The following is a 23,249-nucleotide window of genomic DNA, read 5'->3' on the forward strand; positions in this document are numbered from 1 at the left end:
AGGGAGGGAGGGAGGGAGGAAGAAAAATGTGCAAAGGTACCCTCAGGACACTTGCATTGACTTCTTCCCCACTCTGGTTATGTACGTGGGATGATTTCTCTCATAAGTTCAGATAAGTTGTGAACTGGTTAAGTTCTTGCTCTGCCACCCTCATTATGGCCTCAGAGAGTACTCAAAGGACTGTTTCACATGCTTCCTGTAGGGGACACCACTCATCAAGCAAAGCCCAGCCTGCAGAGAGCAAGCCATTTTAGGCCTTACAGGGAAGAAGCCTGTCTCTGCTTTGAAGGTTTCTGAGCACTGGAGATGCCTCTATATCTGTCAATCATGTGTTAGGCAGGCTGGGCTCAGACGCAGACTTTCCTACAGGCCAGGATGACTTTGTATTGTGTTTAGTCCATCTGGTCCACAATCAAACCAAGAGCATACGGGTGGCAGGGGTAGGAATGGCTTGTCCACCTCAAACGTGTATACTAGGACAGGGATTCTCACCCATATTATCCCATCGATCCAAGACATTTCATCTCAGTTCTTCCAACAGAAGTGTGTTTCCTTCCCACAGAGCGCCCTCACAGCCTCAGAAGTTACGGGGGACTTGTGGGATCTAGCTTCCCTCTGGCCTCCTCAGCCTTGAGCTGGGCAGAACATGCTTACGCTTGTGACTTCTCCTAACGTCCCAGCCCTGAAAAGTGTTACTTTCACGTAATAGCTGTGTGCTATTTCCCACAAGCTTGTGGGTTGACCAGATATTTCTACAGAGGTGGCCCAGGTGTGTGGATGTGTCTGGGGTCATCAAGAACTGCCATAGCCAAGATGACCCAGTGATCCCTGCATGATCTTTCTGGCAGCAGCTCATTTCTGACTGTTTAATGGTGTTCAGATGAGTTCTGGGATAAAGGGTTGGGAATGTGTAAGGCCCATTGGGACCTAACCTCTGAAAGGGACATCATGGCTTGTCTTCTTATGTTTGCCTGCTCACATTAGGGTAGCTTCAGAGCCATGCTGAGGAGGGCATGTGACCTAAAGAATGAAGACTGGGAACTATCTTCCTAAATCAACGCAACAAATAAGTCAGACACAAGTCAGTAGGCACTGATTTCTCTTGTCAAGAGGTTAATAAGAGAGCTGGTGAGATGGCTCAGTGGTTAAGAGCACTGACTGCTCTTCCGGAGGTCATGAATTCAAATCCCAGCAACCACATGATGACTCACAACCACCCATAATGAGAAAGAAGTAAAAAACCCTGGGACCAGAACGAGTGGGGCTGGAGCAAGAAGGAGAAGGGAAGGGGGAAAAAGATGGTAATAAGAATACACTCAGCTCCTAATGCAGGATTTCCAACAACTCTGGGAGATGTGCAGAACTGAGAGGCCAGAGCATCCTCAGTTACCATAGGCCCATAGGCTGCTGCATAACAGAAGTGTCAACCAATGAGAAGATACAGAGGCATGTGCTGAAAGTGGTAATCTGCTTATGCCTGTTTTGCAGCCATGATCCTTGGCCTCCATATTCCCCACATCCCTGCTGTCCCTTGTATAGCAACTGGCAGGTGATCGTCCATCTTGATTTCAGGACCCTGCTAGGGATTGGTCCCAGCCTCTCTACATGAAGGCCCCGTGACTTTGGATTATTAAACACTCTCAACTTCAAGTACCTTTGCCTTGCAATGAACATGAGAAGAGAACCAGCCCTGTGCATATATTTGCTCAAATCAGTGAAATCAAGTGCACAGAAATCAAAAGGGATCTAGGGGGCAGCGAAACCACAACAACTAAGCTGAAAATCCCAGGCCTTCGTGCTCATCTTCTTACCTCTGGCCCAGAATCTGTCTCAGACTTCCTGGCTCTGCCCCAGCAATCCCGAGGAAAACAGAGTAAAGGATACTTTTCAAACCAGGGATGTAGAGGCTAGAGAGCCAGCTTAGCAGTCAAGAGCTCATGCTGCTCTTTCAGGAGGCCAAAGTTCAAAACCCAGCACCCAGGTCAGGTGGCTCCTAACTTCCTGAAACTCCATCTTCCAGTGGTTGGATGCCTCAGGCACATACCTTTATGCCAATATATAATTTTAAAAAGATACCTTAAAAACAAAATAGAGATCTAGAACCAGAATGACCTGTCCCCAGAGGACATCCCTAGCAAATGAATACTTGCCACCACTTGATATCAATGTGGTTAGCTTTTTGCTTGTGGAATCTCAGAAATGCTACTTATGGATTGTTGAAATCTCCCAATAACAGCTTGCTGTGAAGGGGGAATTTGAAATGAAAATATTGATTGAGAAAAGCAAGCAAGAGAGGCACATGTGTTTAGTTCATTCTTTCCCTCTCTTCCTCTCCTTTTCTCTCTCCCTCCCCCTCCCTCTCTTCCCCTCTCCTCCTCTCTCCATCTCTCTCTCCCACTCTCCCCCTCTCTCCCCCTCTCCTTCCTTCTCTCTGTCTCTGTGTGTGTATGTGTGTGTGTGTGAAATAGCTAAAGCAGATCTGTAAAGATGCTTTCCTTGGAGTTGTAAGGAAGAGGGACTTCACTAAGAAAGGTTACAGGTGATAATTGTTCTGCAGTGCTTTAGAACAAAGGGATCTTTGATTAGCAGATGATCCTTCTTCAAATGTAATTTTATTTCTTTTTTTCCTCTGATTTTTCTCATCACTCCCAAATGTTGGTCCTCTGGTTATCCTAACATGCCCAGATCCACAATTTGGAAAGCCCATCTGCATTGTTCCTGGGAGTTGGTGACCGGATTTGAGTAGACTAAAGACACCTTTAATCCCAGCACTTGGGAGGCAGAGGCAGGCAGATTTCTGAGTTCGAGGCTAGCCTGGTCTACAGAGTGAGTTCCAGGACAGCCAGGGCTATACAGAGAAATCCTGTCTCGAAAACAAAAACCAAAACAAAACAAAACAACTACAAAAAAAAAAGAAAGAAAAACAAAAACAAAACAAAACAAAGACACCAGAGATAAACTGATTCCCCTGTGCATGGGAAGGGGGTGAGAGCAGCATGAGCCTGGGTCTCTGCTGAGAGGCTCTGGCCTTGGGGTGTCGGTCAGCAGGCAACAGAAATGTCCACTGCTTACTGTAAGCTGATCAGAACTGTTCGGTCTCATTAGAGAGGCCCTCAGATCACCTTCTGGCGTGAAACCCTCCAGAACCCATCAAACAGCCAAGGTGCAGGCCAGCTTCCTTGAAGTGTCTCCAGGCGCTTTGGCACACTTGCCTTTTGGAATGGCTTAGCTCAGCAAAGAGCTTTGGGGGCCTGTGGTGGGGCTGGGGCAGCACAGAGACTCACAGCTCATCCCTTGCTCCTTGTCTTGAAACCTGCCTTGTGCGCATTCTCCATCTGTGCGTGTGTGCTCTCTGGTACCAGGAGGAGCAGTGTTACCCTGGAAAGCAGTGCTTTCAGACAGCCAGTGTCTGGAATCTGCAGAGGCCCCTCTGCCCTCTGCTAGCCCTGCCAAGCAGAACTTTTGGCAGACGTACACATGGTCTGACATACTTGCTGCCAACTGTCCCTGAAATAGGGTAAGTGTTTGCATGGGGTGTGCACATGCGTGGAAGTCAGGAAAGGGTATTGGAAAGGGTATTGGTCTCCCTCTGCCTTCTGCTATTAAAACAGCTTTTCACTGAACCTAGAGCTAGGCTGGTAGCCAGCAAATCCTCCAGTCTCTCATGTCTCTGGCTCCCCTGGCCCAGTGCTAGGAGTGCAGGTGTCGTGGTGCCCAACTTTTTACATGAACTCTAGGGATTTGAACTCAGATCCTCAGGCTTGTATAGCAAGCACTCTTTCCCACTGAGCCATTTCTCCAGCCCCGAGAAGCTGGATTTTTTAAAATTCTCTTAATTACATTTGCTTATGTGTGTGTTTCAGGATGTGGTATGTGAGGGTCAGGAGTATAGGCAGGCTACAGCACACATGTGGAGGTCAGTCAGAGGTCAACTCGCAGGAGTCAGTTCCCTCCTTCCATCATGCAGGTCCCAGGAATTGAACGCAAGTCATCAAACTTGGCAACTACTGTATACATTCATAATGTGCTAATTATAATTTTTTTTTCAGTGACCATGTAGGGCTGGTGGCTCCAATATTGACCAGTACAGCTCCAGTTAATAGTTTGGTAAGCAATTAGAAAGTGTGCCTCTGAAGTCTGTCATTAAAAATGGCTTTGAATGGCACTAAAGATTTGGCCCAGTGGTTAAAGGCACTTGTTGCTCTTAGAACCTGGGTTTGGTTCCCAGCACCAACATGGTGGCTCACAACCTTCCATACCTCCAACTCGAGTTCCACGGGATCCAAAACCCTCCTCTGGCTTCCATGAGCTCCAGGCACACATGTGGTACACATATGTACATGCAGGCAAAACACTGATACACATAAATATAAGTAAATAAGACTCTTTATTCCATCAAGTGCTACACTTGCAACTTGGCATTCTAGCTGGGCAGTTATTTGATTAACATCTGGGATCCAACCTACAGTCCATGACAGCTAATGGATGAGGCCCACCGAAATCACAAATATAGGTAAGACACTGTGTGGTTTGGGGGGGTGGGTTTGAAACTTCTCTCTGCAGTTCTCAAGGGTGAACTTTGTTGATGACACCCTCACACTCAGTATCAAAAGCCCTGGCATCCAGAATCATCTGGTGCTGAGGGTAACTGTTCAGTAACTGTGTATTAAATGCAGGCATGAATGAATAAGTGCAAAGATGACAGTTTTTAAATGACTTTTTAGTCTCATGTTTTATGAAGTGCCCAGAAGAGGCAAGTCCCTGGAGATAGACCATGACCTTGCTGAGGCTGGGTCAGGTAGGGGAGCGGGATTTCAAGGGGCTGTGGACTTTCTTTGTGCTTTGATAAAGATGTTTGGAAATGAGCCTGTGGTGCCGTGTACAGTTCCGTGTTCACCAAAGACATGTGAACACACCTTTAGATATGTGTGTTTTGTTATGGTGACAGGGTCCCACCTCATAGTGTGGCTTGAGAACAGCTGCTTCTTCTGTCTGTAGCAAAGCAGGCATACTGACCCAGTTCTCCTTCCCTGTGGGGTTGGTGCTAAAGTGCTTCCCCTGTGCTCGGTCTCACTTTCTCCACCATGAAGACGGTTGCTTTGGCTTCAAGGATGCCAAAGATTTTTTTTTTTTATCTTCTTTCTCTGTATCTCTTTAACTTTAGCTCAATTCCAAAGGAATAGTATCCTTTGAGTGTAATATACCAGATGCGTAGATGGACACGTTTGTGTCTTCCACAGTGTTAGAATTTATCAAATAGCCATAAATTCATACTGTTTAGTGCTTTCAATGACAGTTGTTTATGGCCGTGTTCCCTTATAATATCAATTCACCCCAATAATCCTACAGGGTGTCTCCCTTTCTGTTCCCAGGAGTACATCATTGATCAGTTTGTCAGTCTGTGCTGGATGGGTGGCACCTCACAAATGGTTCAGGTTCTAGGTGCCTGAAGTTCACAGTCATCCTCATCCCTCAAAATGGAGGAAAAAACTGCTTGTAAAATGGAGTCTCCTAAGGCAGTGCACAGCCCGAGAAACCACTGTTTTATACAATATGGAGTAGCTTAGAGTAGAGCATGGTTTCCAGAGTAGGAAAACATCCCCTTCCAGTCACAGATGGTCCAGCAACAGGTGGAACTCTAAGCAGGTAGCTGACATTCCCTCGAAATCCACAGCACCAAAGACTGGCCCAGGCGTGAGCAAGGGCGGAGACGCTGTTCCTTGGCCTTCCATCCAAACAGGCACAAAGCCTAGTTTTCAGCAGCCAGGGGAGCTGATGCATAAAGCCTCACTATCTCTGTCCCCTGGCAGCAGAGTTTCTGGGGTCATCGGGAGGTTCCTGGCTGTTGAACAGCACATGGCTTTCTGTGGCTTGTGGTCGAGGGTCCTGTGGGTTTTCTCTTGGAAAGCACATTTCTTTAGGAATAGCTTTGAGCTGGTCTTTTTCTTCTCTCACTTCTTTTTGAAGATAAAAGAATGCAAAGTGGGGACTTCAAGGAAGCAATTCTCCTCCCACAGCTCTTCCGCCTGCCCCCTACTTCTCCTCCTTCTCCTCCTGCCCCCTCCTCTCCCTCCTGCCCCTTCCTCTTCCTCCTGCCCCCTCCTCTTCCTCCTGCTCCTGCCCCCTCCTCTTCCTCCTGCCCATTCTTCTCCCACCTGCCCCTCCTCTTCCTCCTCTTCTTCTATTGTCCATTTCATCCCCCTCTTCTTCTTCCTCTTTTCCCTCTCTGTTCTTTCTCTTCCTTCCCTTCTTGGTCATCTTCCTCTCCCCCTCTATTTTTTTCCTTTTCCCTGTTATGGTTCTAATAGGAATGGCCCTCATAAACTCATGTATTTCATGTGGAGTGGCACAGTAGGCTTTGAGGTCTCTTATGCCTAAGCTTTGCCCAGCATGGAACTAGAGCCTCCTCCTGACTGTCTTCAGAAGACAGTCTCCTCCTGAGTGCCTCTGGGTCCAGATGTAGAACTCTCAGCTCCTTCTCCAACTCCATATCTGTCTGCATGCTGCCATGCTTCCCACCATATCATAATGGACTGAACCTCTGAAACTGTAAGCCAGCCCCAATTAAATGTCTTCTTTTATAAGAATTGCCTTGGTCATGGCTCTTTGCAGCACTAAAACCCTAAGACACTTTGTTTCTCTGTTCTCTTCCTCCTTCCTGTCTCCCCACTGCCTATCCATGAAACAAAAGTACATATCTCATAATTAACTTGAGGTCCTGCTTTCAGAGTGGTGGGCTGGACACAGAGGGTGGCTGTGATAGTAACAGTGGCTACCTTCATTTCTGAGTCCATCTTAGGTGCCTGGGAGGGATGCTTTTGGCCTCACTGCATCCATCCTACCCATACCAGCAAGCACCAGTTATATCCTCTGCTTTAAAGACAAACTCAAGGTCAGAGTAGTTGAACAACCTACCTAACCACATGACTTCCAAGGCCCGGAGTTGAGACCTGAACAAGGCTTTCCATGCTTGGAAGCCAGTTTTTAATACAAAGTGTACATGGGTGTTTTGCCTGTATGTTTGTCTGTGCACCACATACATGCCTGGTGCCTGTAGAGGCCAGAAGCCGACACTGGATACCCTGGGCCTGGAGTTACATACAGTTGTGAGCCACCATATGAATGCTAAGAATCAAACCCAAGTCCTTAGATAGAACTCTTAACTCATGAGACATCTTTCCATCCCCCTCTTGAGCCAGTTTGGACAAAATTTTTTAGGTGAAGAAAGCCATACATTGTGTCAGGGACTATCCAACTTGATAGAGAGGCAACTGGTAAGAAAACGACAAATATTGGGTGATGGCCCTAGCAGTACAGCCAGACATTCAGGGAAAGGAAAGTGGGGGGTGGAAACTACGGGGGAGAGCCACGTTCATGCAGCCTCAGAGCTTGCAACTGCAGATCTGCCCGCTTCAGCCTCCCAAAGGTTAGGGTTACAGGTGTATCATCCCATGCCTGCTTCTTTTCTAATCAATGTGATCTTAGAAAACAAATGCCAACTCTAGGGGGCAGAATTCCTTTGTTTAAGAGTCTGAGGGGGCACTTTGGTGTGTGTATGTGGGTGTGGGTGTGTGTGGTAGTAGGGATCAAATTCAGCCAATTGTACATACTACACCCCAGTCCAAGCCCAAGATCATCTGAGTTCATTGCATGATTGTCATTTGTTCTACCATCACATGCTCTTTTATCTTGAAGTGACATGCAATCCTGGTCTCTGGTTTTTATAACTTCATTTTGCCAGCATGTATGTATGTATGTATGTATGTATGTATAATCTTGATTCCCTTAAAGGCAGGGTAAGGGATTAGGAAAGATTTGTAAGCTGGAGACAATTGCCACCCTCTCTTGGTTGTAAGGTTCCCGACTTGCCAGTGTGTGCCCAGTGCTGTGCTCATTATGTGTCTAGCAATGGACATGAAACATAGGGGACAGCATATGCCCAATACTGTGCTTGAAGCATGGAGACAGCATACTTCCCTGGGCCCAGTAGCTCTGCTCCAGTGAGCATGTGGTCTGGTTAGAGACTAGGGAGCCCTATAAGGAATGTCTTTATTGAGCTCTGTATGGAGCGTCCAGTCTAACTCCAAAGGAGTCCAGACTCATTCTGGAAGAATTGATGTCTGATCTAGAAGGTGAATTAAGTAGGAAGAAGTTGAGAGAATATGTCAAAGCACTCAGGCAGGATGGGAGGAGACGGAAGTCCATTGGAGATGTGTGAACAGGACTCTGTCCGACTGAGCCATAGCTGGCACAGTGGGTTCTGTGAGGACGAGAGCATGCCTGTCCTTTTTGAAGAACTGGGAGAACAGATGTTGAAATGGGATTCTGTGGCTCCTTCATGGTTCACCTTGGCACACTGCTGACACCTCTCGATGACTTCCAACTCTGTCATGGATAGCAGAGGACATGATGGCCCTCATAGACCACTCAGTGAGATGCTTGTAGTTCAGCAGGGGTGGAAACACTAGCTGCCTCCCACCAGAAGGGATGGTGTCCCCTGCTCCAGTGTGATGGCAAAGTCCTGGGCTAGCCAGATCCCAGGAAGTCCCCAGGATTCTCATCCAAACAGCTGTCCTGAACAGAGCTCCACAGTCACTGAAGTGATTCTGACTGGGGCTGGGAGGCCACCACCTGGGAGCTTCTGGCAATTGTAATGTAGGATTTCGATAGTTCCTCAATTCTCTCCCACTAAGTAAAGATCAGCAAACTGTCAAAAGTAAGTAAAATTTGAGACCAGTGTTTCCGAAATAGGAAAGAAATAAGCATGGCATTTATGACTGGAATCTTAGGGATGTATCTGCCTCTTCCCTCCCAGAATAAGTGTGTATTGGGTGTGGGGGATGGGTGATCTTTGTGTGCTGAATAGCTTGAAAAAAAACTGCCTGCTTTCAAACACCCACAGCTTTAAGCAAATATTTACATTCCACTTAAATACAATTGGACTTTTAAAATCTGTGCTGCTCATGACTAAAATATTTCATGACTGAATGAGAGAGACTCTTAAATGGAGTATGTTAGGATGCCTGCTTCCCCCTCCTCACTTCCGGTAGGCCTGATCTCTTCTGATCTGTATGTCCTCATACCCTGGTGCAGACATGCTTTAAATGAGCGTCTCCATCAATGGATATAGAAATGAGTATGTTCCAATAACTGTCATCATGAAAACACTCCTTTTTAATGGAAGATTTACACACATACTCACATCCTTGGGAGCATGTTTTTGTGGGCAGGAAGGAGACTAGCTTGGAGAAAGAAGAAGGTCACTAGGAGGGGACAACAAAGTATGGACGGTGAATGTTATCAAAAGATATTTATATAGCATTTGGGGAGATAGCTAAGTATAAGAGCCCTTGCTGTACAAGCATGAGGACCTGAGTTTGAATCCCTAGCTCCCATGTAAAAAGCTGGCATGGCCACATACTCTAGTAAGTCTGGTACCGTGGGAGGCAGAGACAGTATTGCTAGGACTTGCTGGTGCCAGCCTAGCTCCTGGTGCAATGGGACACTTTGTTTTAAGAGAATAAGACAGAGAGTGATAACAGCATGGATTGGGTGTCTTCACCTGATCCACATTTATGCATTTCCTAGCACTCCAAATAGATATGTATATATCATACACACACATGCACACTCTCTCTCTCCCTCTCTCTCTCTCTCTCTCCCTCTTTCTCTCTCTCTCTATATATACATGTATATCTTACATATGTTATATAAGATATTATGTGAATTATATATTATTACATAATAGAAGGAAGCAAGCTTCTTCCTGTGTATGGGGTTGTTGATAGAGCAGCAGCTCCAGAACTCTGGCCAGACAGCTGCAGAATAGCTGCCTCCTTGGGCAAGTAGATATACACATGGTGCATAGACATACATGCAGACAAAACGCTTATTCACAAAAAATAAAAATATGTATAACATGAAACTACTTATAATTAAAATATACTAATAAAAACAAAAATATTTTTAAATTCCCAGAGACCCACACTGCTCCTAGTCCCTTCTGTGCCCTGTCAAACACCCTGCCAAGGGCCCACACTTCATACAATTTGCTCATCCCACACATTCCACCACAGACTTACTTTCATGAGAGGAGAAACTTACTGGCAAACTAGATTCAACAGACCTTCGGTGCAGTTTTACTAAAGGCGAGGGCAGGCCGTGTAATCTGAGTTGTCCAAGGGAGCCCGTGCATTCCTGGCTGCCGTTTGAAGAGTCTTCTCCTAAGCAGATCCCTGCCAGGTTTATTTGGTTTAGCTCCCACTCTGGGAAGCAGGCTTCTTTCTGTGCGTGGGGTTGTCGAGAGAGCAGCTCCTCCAGGACTCTGGCTGGACAGCTGCAGAATAGCTGGCATTTTTCTTTCCCCACCTCTGTATTGACAGCAGGATTGAATCACTGGGCCCTGTTTTATGTAACATATCCAGGCCAGGAATCACTTGAAAAACATTTAGGATGCCTAATTGGATCTTGTTTTCAATGAAAGAGAGGCATTGCCTGGTACATTGTGTATTTTTGTGTTTGAGGCTTTATTAAGAACATAGAAAGGCCTCAATTTTCTGCCTTTCCTGTTTCCTGTTGATTTTTTTTTTAAAAGAGGGAGGGTGCCTTCCCCAGTCAGGAATATCCCAGCAGCCCACCATTTCCAACCACATCCTGGCACTTTTTCTTATAGAAACCTGTTGCTGAATAAGCATGGTTGTATCTCATTTAGAAAGTCATATGGTGGGCCTGGTTTGACTTACTGACTTCTTGAGGAATGGGCTACGTGTATGTGAGGCTAGTATTAATGACAAATGGCACTGCTCTATGATGAGCAGAGGAGAGTACGCATCAGCCGTGCCCATCACTAGGAGAGTGGTTAAGAGCAGTGCTCTGAGAGAAGAGGACAGCGAAGCATTGAGGGTGAGTCCCAGTGTGGGAGTCGCAGCTGCCTTGGCCTGCCACTGAGACACCTAGATGTTTGGCAGGACCTGGCTGACCTCTGGAGAGCTGACAGAGCAGTCTGGAAGGATCCTGCAGGCTGCTTCCTCATCTTGCCAATGTGGAGGCTGTCTGTATTCCTACCCCACCACCCTGAACACAGAAGCTGGCCGCCTAGGGTTCTGCAAGGGACCGACTCACAGAGAGCATCTTGTCTCTATGGTAACTTGTAGTTTATGTTTCCCGCCTTGTGTCCTCCTCCCCACCCCACCCCACCCTCTCTCTCTCTCTGTCACGTATTTGACTGTTCCCTGGGGGCTCAGCAGCTGGCCCACATGGCTTGTCAAGGAGTTCTTCCAGCAGAGGTGACTCCCCCACCTAATCTCTTTACCCTCTTTCCAAAACACGGCTCTAGTCCTCTTCTTCTCCTGTGTCCTCCTCACTTCATAGCTTTGTCCCGTGGAGCTGTTAGTTTTTACAAGTGACAGTGGGCCTGAGACATGTCACCTCCACATTGGACAGAGCTGGACTTGCATTCCCTCTACCCCCACATTCTCCAGTTGTGTGATTCAACCGCCCTCCTCCAGAATTTACAAAAAAAAAAAAAAAAGCTCCACGGTGCCCTCTGCAGGAGGAGAATGGCATGGTCAGGCCAGGCATCTTTCCTACCTTCATTTCCCCTTTTAATTCCCGGGTCAGGAGGATAAAAGGGCTGCCAGGTCTCTGTCACTCATTTAGGCACAGAGAGTTCAGCCACTTCGCTGGAACTAGAGGACTGTCACCAAGGACTGGCTGAGTCAAGGGTTGGCTGGATATTATTTGAAACCGTCCAGTCCTTCATGGCTACTGAGGCACATTTAGGAAAGTATGAGAGAGCCAATTCTACTAGCTTTTTTTTCCCCCCAGAGGAGACTGGAAGTTCGTATTGTAAGGTTTCTTCATTGTAGAAATAAATTCAGTCCGTGCAGCTGAATGAAAGGCGTGTGCTCGTGCTTGGTGCTTGGGGACAAACGTTCCACTTGAGTAATATGTCCCATTTTTCATTATGCTTAGATGGAACAGAGAGACCCCTGGAATCCCTGGTTGTGATTAGTGTCAGGAATACATTTGGCTGACCAGATTTTTACCCTGATTAAGTACAGAATCTGTATATTTTGTTCTCGTGTGTTTGATTTTAATCACTAGATGTGGGAGCCTGAACACTTTTTTTTTTTTTTTAACTGCTTTATGGAGAATAGATCCTCAGAACTTCATGAAGGAGACAGAAAGTTATTGTTAATAACTTAGATGAGTTTTTGCCCTCATTCATTCCCAGACTGAGGTCACTCTGTCTGCGGTCACACCTGCATAAGTCAGCGTTCTACTACTGATTCAGGATGCCTGAGATGAGCAAGAGGAAGGAAGAGCGATTTGAGATGCTGGTGGTGGGGATTTCAGTCCCCGGTCACCATTGTCTTCGGACTTGTGAGAAGCAGAGCAGCAAGGTAGAGAGGATGCAGTGTCTCCCAGGACCCTGCAGGCAGAGGTAGGGGAATGCAGGGACAAGACTCAAGCCCAGGGACCCACTCCCTTTGACTAGGTTCCAACTCCTGAGTCTCCGTGTCTGTCACTTTGCTGAGAGCTGGGCCCGCTGAAGGTTTAAACTATAGGTTCATTGTTCTGAGCCTCAGTACCTGGAACAAAAGAAGATTGAGAATTAAAAGGCACAGGCCTAGGATGAGCTGACCTACAATGGGATTGGGCGAAGGCAAGGAGCAAACATCGTGCCTGTGGTTGCCCTAGGATTCCAAGGGCAAGCAGCCAAATGATCTGGAGCTGCAATCATATCCCTGGTTGCTGAACATCCAGAATCCATCACTTGGGTTGGCAAAGACCCTTAAGAGGAGTATGCGAGAAGCTCAGTTGCGTGTAAAGTCTAAAAAGCTCCAACCTGGTCTAAGAGTAGACCTTCAGGTTTACTAGAGCTGTAGCTAGAAGCTCTACTCATCTTTGCTCACCCTCATTCACGGAGAAAGGTTTTGAGAGTCTCACCAGAACAAACCAGATGCTGCCAGGAGTGACTGAGTCATCACACCAGACAGTGAACTGCGCACTGAGCCGCCTCCAGCAAGCCTGGTAAGGTGGCCAAAGTGCATAGGTGCTGGCTGAGTAGAGGAACAAAGGGAGGCTTCCCAGGCATCTGTAGTCAGCCCTGGATGCACAATGGTACTGAGGATCAGAGAGAGGTTCTAGGATGCCTCCTGGCCTTGCTCAGGTTATGACTGACAGTAATAGCACTGAAATATGATATAGCTCCACTCTGCTAATGTTAAGAAAGCTTGACATTAGTGGAGGGTGAAGGGGTGTGTGTGTGTGTGTGCATGCATGTGTGTATGTGTATGCAGGCTGTATGTGTGTATGCATGCATGTATGTGCATGTATGTGTATGTGTGCGTGTGTGTGTGTGTGTGTGTACAGAAGTGTTTACATTCTGCAACACCATTTTGCTCACTGTGAGAAAGGAAGAGAGCTGTGCTCACTGTTCCTGCTGAGGGGAGTCTGCTAAGAAGAACGTTGACTTCAGTTCTTACTCAAGCCTCATACCAGCTAGAATGTAGGGCAAGGTGCTCTCATCTGAGCTGCAGCCAACTCATTTCATAAGGTATTTGTATGAAAATAATGAGTCCTTTTACTTTTTATTGTTTTATTTGTGTGTATATGTACATGTGTATAGAGACCAGGGTTCAGAGGCCAGAGGTCAGTCTCAAGTTTTACTCCTCAAGTAGTTTACCTTGTTTGTTTTGAGGGTCTCTCCCTGGCCTGGGACTCACCAGTTCATCTAGGCTGACTGGCCAGTGAGCCCTTGAGTTCCTGTGTTTACCTTCCTGGGGTTGGGGTTATAGGTGCACACACAATACCTGGCTCTTTTTCATGTGGGTTCTGAGTATTAAATTTAGGTTCTCCCTGCCCATAGATCAGAGATTGACCTGACTAAGCTATCTTCCCAGCTGAGAACTCAAGGTTTTAAATGAATTCATAAAGTGAAAAAGGATTTAGTGAGGTATTGAGCACTCCAATGATAGTCATGGGGCTTTTACTTATGAGCAAGCAAGAGCTTCACCAGTTGAAGTTACTCAAGGTGACCTCTAAGCTGGTAAGCTGGACTTAGGCCCATCTGGAAAGTGCTGTGTGGCCTGGGTACCATGGAGTAGAAAAAGATGCTCGTTGGCTTTCTGTGCACCTTGCCATGGTTATCTGATTTGTAAAAGACACCTCGGCCTTACAGAGAGTCACCAAGTGAGTGCTTCACTTCAAACACCTATTCCACTGCCAGCTTGTCAGGGCCAGGCCCGCTACAGAAACCAGAGCAGACACCTGGAGGAGTCGCATCCTGCCTGACTCCCTGAGTCAAGCCACTGAGCAGCGTCTGGGGGCGTTTTCTACCACCACAGACGTTTTCTTTTCTAAAAAAGAGTTCTGTTTTTCCATTAAGAAGACAACTGTCAGGAGAAAGGCTCAGAAGTCTGGCAGCACTGTGTAGATCAGTGACATTCATGAAGCCCTGAGATTATTTGATCTATCCGATACCAAGTGTCTGCATACTTGGCAGAATGAGGATAAATGACTGCCTTTTTTCTCTGGCTCCTGCACATTTGGCCTAACGTGATCACAGATAGTGAATAATGGTCCAATTCAGCGCTTGCTTTCTGCATGATACCCCCCTGAGGAATACAATATGTTAGTTCTTTGGTTGGCTTCTGAGTTTGATTGACAGGAAAAAAAATAATAACAGCAGAGAGATTACATCTTGCCAGCATCCTAAATTCTGAAGAACAAAAACCATACTTAAATTATGACTAAAATGTTTGACTTTCCCATTTTTTTAAAATGAACCTCCTGGAGGGGAAAACTCTCTTTCCTGAGGGAAAGCCTTAAAGGTTAGCAGATGATGCTGTAGTCTCTGAATCCTGTGTCTCGGACCAGAAGAAGGGCTCAAGTTTGTTTGTGTGTGTTTTTAACATCTACTTATGTTGTGTATGTGTGGGCATGTGTAGGTCAGAAGGCTGGTTGCAAAAATTGGTTCTCTCCTTCCACCTTGTGGGTTCTGGGGATCAAACACAGGTCGTCAGGCTTGGCTGCAAGTGCCAGCTTAACCGTCTCATGAGCACAAACTCAGGCTTGTATCTTACCTCAAGTTGAGGAGGGTAGAAAGCGCTACTGAAGCCTGTGAGTTACCAACCTCTGATCTTACCTTAGATCCTTTCTCTGTCCCTGAACCTCAGTGTCCCCACTGGTAGAATGGGACAGTTGTTATCTGCCACAGTAGCTTTACAATGCAGATGAAAAAGCCAACAGAAGAAAATGCTCCATAATTGTTGACTATCACACATTTCAATATCAATGTTTTATATATTATATATATACATACATACATATATATGTGTATGTGTGTCTGTGTGTGTGTGTGTATGTGTGTGTGTTTGTATACCATGGAAACCTTTTGTTGAATAAACGACATGGGGACATGGAGCAGAGGTATAAACTTAGGCTGACTGTTCTCTTCCATGGTGGCACTCCCAGCCTTGCCAGCCTTGGCTGTCTCTAGGTATTCTCTGAAAACCTAGTACTGTAATGGGGCCTTGATTCTCTGTGTTGTGAGCCTGCTCTGAATGGTATTTCTTTGCCTTTTGTTGTTGTTCATTCGGCCTGAGGTCATTAGGCAGAAACCTGGGGTGGGGAGTAGGAGGGGACAACCTTGGGGATAGTGGATCTTCATTCTACTGCTGATCCTCGGAGAGCTGAGGTTGCCCAGCACAGACTTGGGCCACCGCTAAACTTCAGTGTGTGCTGAGCCACTTAGGAGCTGCTTACAGATGCGGCTTCGTGAGACTGTCACCAGATATTTTGGCAGACAGGGTGGAAGTCCTGTCACATGGCAGATGCTAGGATTTCATGTTCAACACCGTTTTACCAAGTGTGAGACGCTGGAGATGTCATTACTTCTCCAAGGCTCAGGTCCTCTTTGGGGAGAGAGAGCAATATGACCTTCTCTGAGAAGACTTTCTAAGCATTCTGAGACCTTGCTTTCGCTGTTCTAGTGTGGTCTGCACCGTGCAATGGTCAAGAGCCCTAGCTCCCCTGTTCTGAATGCTACCCCTGAGTTGTTGCTGCCTTGGCTTCAGTAGGATTCTGTGACAGCCTTGTTCTGGTGACAAATCACAGCGCAACCCGGGTAGAAGCAGAGGCCCCCACCTTCTGCCTGCCTGCCTGGCCTGGCTCCCACTGTGAGTGTTGGTTAGCTGGTGGGTTGGTACTTTTTCTGATTTGTGCTGTACATCCCATTTGGGCCCCCACCCCCACCTGTTAGTCAGTCTTAGCATAATAGACCTTTTTCTTAAACCATCCCATAAAATCATGTTTGTGGCAAAAGTACATTTATGAAAGACATAATTTCATTAGCTTTTGGATAGTCCCAGTGGCAGGGAGGCTTTGAGGAGTCCTGTAGACAAGAAAACCGTTTGACCAGTGTTTACCCTACGTGTTCCAAACCTCCCTGACCAGGAACTCCTCCTCTTTGTTCCTGCCTGTTGCCTGGCTCCCAGGGAAGTGTCTATCTTTGTTTAACCCTGGTTGAGAGGCTCCTTCGGTGGGCAACCTCCCTTCATACCAGGACAAAGCATGAAAGGCTGGTGTGCTAGGGTGAGAAGGCTTTGCAAAGACCTTTGCCTAAGTGTGGTAGAAGGCTGCATCTACAGCAGCACACAGCAGCTCCTCTCTGCCAGAAAGCTGCTGGCTGTGGACAGTGATCTCCTGAGCAATGGGGTTGTCCCCTGTCAAGTGTTTCTCGTCTCTCTGTGAAATCTCACCCACCCTTGGAAGCAGGAGGAGCAGCTATTCCCACAGCCAATTTTGTACTTTGTTGTGACCATATAAGGTACAAGATAGAGAAACGGCTTGATCAATTAAAGCAGAAGGATTTTCTGTGGGGTTTTGAATAAGTTGAGTAGAGAAAGAAGGTGTTTTCAGGGTACCGTGGCTTCAAAGGATAAGAAAACAGATGCCTTCCATGTTTAACGGTATCTTCCTGACTTGGAGTAACAGTTGGTAGAATAGATGAAGCCCTGGGTTCAGTACCCAGTGCTACATAAACCAGGCATGTGGTACATACCTGAACTCCTAGCATTCTGGAGGTGGTGGCAAGGAAGATCAGAAGTTCGGGGTCATCCTTGACTACATAGTATGTTTGGGGCAAGCCTAAGGTAACTGAGACCATCTCACACTAGGGAAAGGAAAGGTAGTATAGGGATGGGATAGCTTCCTTTGAATGCCACAGTTAAACACCAGGTCTCTTCTCTTCATCCATATAATTGGAAGGATTTAAAATTTCATGTATGACAAGTCTTTTGATGTACAGGATGTGGGGGTCGGGGAGGGGACAGCATAACAAAACTGGAGATGGACCCACAGACAGATGCAGGTTTGAAGAGCTGATCCTGTTTTTGAAAGTTATAGATGAAACATAAACCAGCCTTCGTCATTCGCCTTCCCAGTTCTCTGCAGCAGGAGTGGATTTGACAGAGTCCTCCTTTGAGCCTCCTTGGAGAAGAGATGGAGAGCACAGCTTTGGAAACGGAATGATGCTTCCTTAGTTTTTATATTGTTTTTTTTTTTAAGCTACCAGCAGAAAAACAAATGATCTTGTGGCCCATGATTTCGCAGGGTTTTATCTAAAACGATTACCTTGTCGTGTATTTTAAAAAAGGGCCCAACATTGTTGTCTCATACATTGAGGGAACAATACATTATTCCTCTGAAATGAAAAAGTCACAAGGGACACTGGGGAATTAGTGGCTCATATAAGACAGAAAAGCTTACCTTTTTGCATTTCTGCAAAAAAAAAAAAAATGAAGAAATGATATCAGGATTTTGGAAGGCTATGCATTACAAAGCAACTTACAGAATCTAGGCTCTATAGATCACAATCTGTATTATAGCTCAGACCTTCCAGGAGCCTTTGGAATTGTGGACATGTGTGTATCCAAAGCCAAGATCCTCCCACCCCAGCCCAGGCTGGTACCGGACCTCCATGGCCATCATTTTTTCTTTTAAGATTTATTTATTTATTTTATGTATATGAGTACACGATTGCTCTCTCTTCAGATACACCACAAGAGGGCATCAGAACCCATTACAGTTGGTTGCTGAGAATTGAACTCAGGACCTCTGAAGAGCAGTCGGTGCACTTAACTACTGAGCCATCTCTCCAGCCCCCATGGCCATCTTCGTGCCTGCCTTTTCTCCTCTCTTTAAAGATGCTCCCCAAGAAGCAGCCAGCAAAAAGAGTGTCTTCCAGTCTCTGCCTTGATACTGGACAGTGAAGCCAGGTGATGTCAGTGTTTACCTGTCATCCCAATCTTAAAAGGTGGAGATAGGATATCAGGAGCCCAGGGTCATTCTCAGTAACATAATGAGTTTGAGATCAGTCTGGATGTCATGAAACCTGGCTTTTAAAGAGTGAAAATTAATTATAATGATGGTGATGATGATGGTGGTGGTGATGGTGGTGGTGATGGTGGTGGTGGTGGTGGTGGTGAGTTGTTTTGACAATGTAGGAAAGGCTCCTTCAGCCAGCTCTAGTCTTCCTGCAGAGTCACTGAACAGAGCCACATCCACATGCCCATGTAGTGGCTCAGAGGGATATAATGACACCATCCGAAGCTGTTCTTAAAAAACATGCACTTAGGATAACTCCACTGGTTTCAGTTATCCTCAGAAATCTAAGAGTTCAAGATGGGCACCTTGACAAATTATAGGAAATTTCAAACAGTTTCCCAGGCCTGATTATCGGATCTATTCCTCAATAGCTTTGGAGACGATCCAGGCAGGAAACCTCCCTCAGCCAGGTTTCACGTCACCATAGCAATGACAGGAGCTGGGGTCAGCTGTCCTGGAACACACTATGTCTTTGTACCTGTTGGCTTCAGGACCAGACCACCAACGGCTGGCTCCCTGACCGAAACCCCGTGAATAGCAGAGTCCTGGGCCGCATCTCACCTTTGCTGAAGGAGAGAGGGAAGAGTACTCGGGATCACAGTGTTCTATTTACAGCACTTGGTTCCTGTCAGAGAAGGCTGAGGCTGCTTGCCAAAAACACAAAACAAAAAACAAAACAAAAAAAAACCCAAACCAAACAAAACGAAAAACCAAAAGTTTTTCTTTCCTTCAAAGGCATCACCATGTTTTGAAGGAGACTTTCTCTTTACGTAGTCATTTGTCAGTTGCACTATGGAAATTGGTCTTTTAGAACTCAAGTGCCCAGACTGACACTGGGAAGTCATGAGTGGGTCAGGAAGATCCATAAAGGCCTTTGCCAAGGTATTGTGTGTTCGTGTGTATGCAAATATGTGTGGAGAACAGAAGGCAACCTCCGATGTAGTTTCTCAAGTGTCACTGTCCACTTGGTAGTTTTTTGACGTAGTATCTGTCACTGACCTGGAACATAACAAGTAGACCAGGATCAGGGACCCAATGTCTCTAGCTCACAAGCACTGAGATGACAAGTGAATATCTCCATGCTGAGGATTATAAGTGGGCTCTGGGGTTGGAAGGCAAGCCCTTCAAACGCTGAGCTAATCCATAGCCCTTGCCATTAGCATTTTAATTTTTTTTTTAAGATTCATTTTATTTATTTATTTTTATGTGTATGAGTACACTGTAGCTGTACAGATGGCCGTGAGCCATCATGTGTGTGGCCGCTCTCCGGCCCCCCTCCGCTAGCTCCGGCCCGCTCGCTCCTGGGTAATTCACTGTAGCTGTCTTCAGACGCACCAGAAGAGGGCGTCAGATCTCATTACGGGTAGTTGTGAGCCACCATGTGGTTGCTGGGATCCGAACTCATGACCTTCAGAAGAGCAGTCACTGCTTTTACCCACTGAGCCATCTCACCAGCCCGCCATTAGCATTTTAAACATAACACTAGAGTACATTATATCAGAGTTTATTGTACACAATAAGAGTAGGGGAGAAGGGGCAAGACGGCTCAGAAAGTAAAGGTGTTCAATGTGCAGACTTTACTTGGATCCCTAGGACCTACATGGTGTAAGGAAAGAATCAACTCCAGAAAGTTGTTGAAAGCATGCACGTGCCAGGACACACATGTAGATACATGCGCGCACACACACACACATGCACACACACACGGGGGGGGGGGGGACAGGCAGATAGTAACTTTTTAAAAAGTATCTCAGTACTGTTCATATACAGATACATGTTCACAAGCTGCTGAGTGACTCATGATACACTAATGTTAAACTTATGTGCGCTCATCAACACTAGGCTACGCTGCTGACCTGGCCACTCTCGGCCATATACTCCATACCCTTCAAGACATAAGCGGACTGAGTGCTGAGAGCTGCCATCAGATGGCTTTCGAAGCCAGTATGACGTGGGACAAAGGAATAGGTTTAATGTAAAAATGAGTATCTTTTTCATTTAATAGTGTTTCTTCAACCTGCATTGCTCAACAAGCCTATATGATTCTCACCAATTCTCTGAACCATTTGTGGTTTCTCGGTGTCGTGTTTTTAAGTCAACTTGAAACTTAAATGTCTACTGGATAAACATGAAATGGTTCATTTATACATAGGCTGGGTGCAATAGACCTCGAAAAGGATACTCGTCTGTGGGCTGTGAAGAGCAAGTCGCTTCCCAACAGTGGCCCATGTACACTGTGGGGGATAGGATGCCCAGAACATTCTTGTATGCTCTGCTCCTGCCCCTCCTCCCCAGCACATTCCTTTGCCGTAAGGAAGGGGGAGGCCCATATATGTGAGAAAAAAGGCAAGAGCTGTTAGTTATTAGAGTAGCCCTCTTCGTTTAGAAAGCCCCCCTCCCTCCATCCTCCAGCCTTGTTTTCCTAGGACACCAGCACTTCTGAATTAGCAAGTTGACAATACCTTGTCCCAGACAGCTTTCTCCATTAGCAAACATGAGGGCAACTATTTGAGAATAAAGAAATACCCTATGCATTACCACACAGAACAGTAAAAGGACTTAGCCTGTGAGGGGCAAGGCTAAGCATGTGGCTCCCCGTGGGACAAAATGGCCATGGCTCGACCTTCAAGAGGCTTCTTAAAGGCTCGCTAGGATTTTAATGTGAGCACAGCTGAAAAGACTCCAGAGAGAAATAGTAGAAATAGTTTGTCTTCATTCCTTTTATTAAAACCCGGGGTCTCCCTGTGTAACCCTAGAACTAACCATGTAGACAAAGCTGGCCTTCGATCTCAGAGACCTCCATAGCCTGCAGCTAATCCTCTTTCTTACAAATCAGCCTTCCTTTCCAGTAGCACTTATTTTCCCCTGCAAACGGTGTGTCGATGAATTATTTCCTGTTTCCTTTCTCTAAAATATAAAGTTCATTAAGTTTTGTTGTGGACGTGTCCCAAGGGTCTGGAACAGCACTTGGTGTGTGTAACCAAGTGCTTGATAAATAAGTGACTATTGGTGGGCACATGTTGAGTGTACGGATGGTGGGTGGGTGGGAGCAAAGATGAGTGGGTGAGGGGGTGGGGGTGGGAGGGGGAATGGGAGGACGGAGGCTCAGGTGGAAGGAAAGGTGTTGGGCGGGTGGGTGGATGGATGGATGAGTGTTGCTTCATTCGGCTTCTGATAAGATCCCAGGTAAAGGAAAAGGCAATCTTACTAGGAAAAATGGTTCCAGGCTTGAAAACTTTCATTAGCCAGAGGGACTCTTCTGTGGTACAACTGCTTCCTGCTGAGGGGTGTGGCTGCCCTCATCATGGAGATCGCCATCGCCATCGTAGGGCATGAAGAAAGGCAAAGTCTGAAAAAAACACTCTGGGCATTAGAGACTGAGGTTTCCATTTCTTTAAAAGGAGGTCGTGGGCTGGGGATGGAGCTCAAGTTGTAAAGACTTTTCCTAGCATGTACCCAGCTCATTTCCCAGCCCCACATACACTTGGATAGAGGCAGGAGGTCATCCTCAGCTACAGAGCAAATTTAAGGCTAGTCTGGGATGCATGAGACTGTGCCTTTTAACAACAACCACAAACCAACAAATAAATAGATGTCACTTCTGTGGTGTTTCTGAGAGTACTGTGTCAGGAGACCTGGGTTCAAATCCCAGGCATTCCATTTTAGCTGAAAGAACACAGTCATCAACAGCCCGCCTGGTCCCCTTTTCCTTTCTTGTAAAAGGGGAACGGGAGCACCATTTAACAATATGTTGAGTGGTGTGCCTCCACACATCCATGAGACACCCCCCAGGAGGTAGGGCCAAGCCAAGGAGACACTGACAAGCTGGTGGTGTAGGTAGTTTTGTAAGTCAGTCTGTGGCTCTGGCCAGGAAAAGATCCAGCAACACCCGTGAGTTTTGGTGGAGGAGTTGTGTAGCACCCTCCCCTCCAAATCCAAATTCCCCAGTAAGTCAAGAAGATGGATGTGTTTTAAAACATTGGGAGGTCTGCTTTGGATCACCCAGAACTGTGGCTTCCCCACGCAGCTGCGGGCGGGACTCAGACAGTTCCCTGGCTGCCCGGCTCCCAGCGCTTGCGCCCCACACAGGGCTGCCTTGACCCAGCCTTAGCAGCCGTTGACTTTTAAATCATCAAAAGCGGCTCTATGTACAGTTTACTCTGTTGCTGGAAGGCAGCAGAACATAGGTATTAGGAAGGGGAGGTGGGGGGAAGGAAAGAGAGCTGAGGAAGCAGCCGTTAATCCTGCCAGGCTTCTGGGCACAGGAGTAGTTGCGGATGACAAAAGTTAATTAGAAACATGAGCAGTTTAACCGAAAACACTTGTGACAATTGGAAGGGCAGCCTCTCCGCTTGCAGAAATTCTCCTAGAGAATCCTTGTGGGAGAAAGTGGCCGCTGTTAGGTAAGTCCCCGTCACTGTGACTTTGCAAGCAGTGTTCTCTTAAGGGGCTGTTGGGGTGGGGCTTGGGGGTGGGGGGAAGACAGGCTCAGTGGGGGGTGTTTCCTCTGTCTTCTGGCCACTTTCTCTGGCAGCTACTGGCACTTGGAGCCACTGGTGCATTATGGCAGTTCTGTCTGAAGAAGGGGCTGCCGTTTGGAGGGCTCTCTGATGCTGGGCCACTGGGGTAAGTGACAGGACAGTAATAGGGGAGCCCACACTTCCCAGAATGGTCCTGGCACTTATATGGAAATGCCTTCGTGGATTTCTGAGAAAAGACTGTGGGCCAGGAAACATACATTGAGTGCCAAAGGGGAAGCCTTGACTTTCAGATAACCTGTGTTTCTCGCCCCGTGTGTGTGTGTGTGTGTGTGTGTGTGTGTGTGTGTGTGTGTGAGAGAGAGAGAGAGAGAGAGA

The 23,249-nt window shown here is 46.6% G+C and overlaps 1 protein-coding gene across 13 annotated transcripts in view; it reads left to right on the plus strand.

Moving 5' to 3' along the window:
- Nav2 (neuron navigator 2) overlaps nucleotides 1-23,249 on the plus strand; it is a 654,216-nt gene that overhangs the window by 471,858 nt on the left and 159,109 nt on the right. The window contains exon 1 of one of the 13 annotated variants that reach the window (XM_031386772.1): nucleotides 22,673-22,796. The exons of the other annotated variants lie outside the window; for them this stretch is intronic. The gene's annotated coding sequence lies outside the window, so the exon portion shown is untranslated. Of the gene's footprint in view, nucleotides 1-22,672; nucleotides 22,797-23,249 lie in introns of those variants that run through there. 13 annotated transcript variants of the gene reach the window in all.

The sequence above is a fragment of the Mastomys coucha genome, unplaced genomic scaffold, assembly GCF_008632895.1.
Source record: "Mastomys coucha isolate ucsf_1 unplaced genomic scaffold, UCSF_Mcou_1 pScaffold21, whole genome shotgun sequence".
NCBI lineage: Eukaryota > Metazoa > Chordata > Mammalia > Rodentia > Muridae > Mastomys > Mastomys coucha.